Genomic DNA, 343 nt, shown 5'->3' with positions numbered 1-343 from the left:
CCCCAGCACAGGCGGCCCCTTCCAGAGCCAGGCTCTGGCCCAGGGGATCCGTTTCCCATAGGAGGTCTTCAACATGAACTGGGGATGCTGTTGGAGCCTCGGAGCCCAGCTCTGATGCAGAGCTGGTTTGGAAAGGTGCCGGAGAACCAGGGTGAGCGTCCCCACTTTCTGCCAGATGAGCCTGGCCCTCAGCTCCATCACTCTCTGATCCCAAGTCTGTGGCTTCACCCTGAGAAACCAGTTCTGGGACATCCCAGATGGCAACCTCAGTCCTTCCTGGCAGAAGCTGATGGTTCCCAAAAGGATCCATCCACTCAACACTGTCCTTGTGGTGCTGTGGGGG

This window comes from Nestor notabilis, unplaced genomic scaffold (genome assembly GCF_000696875.1).
Source record: "Nestor notabilis isolate BGI_N333 unplaced genomic scaffold, ASM69687v1 scaffold4766, whole genome shotgun sequence".
In the NCBI taxonomy this organism is placed as follows: domain Eukaryota; kingdom Metazoa; phylum Chordata; class Aves; order Psittaciformes; family Psittacidae; genus Nestor; species Nestor notabilis.
The sequence above is the reverse complement of the archived record's forward strand: the minus strand, read 5'-3'. Positions refer to the sequence as shown.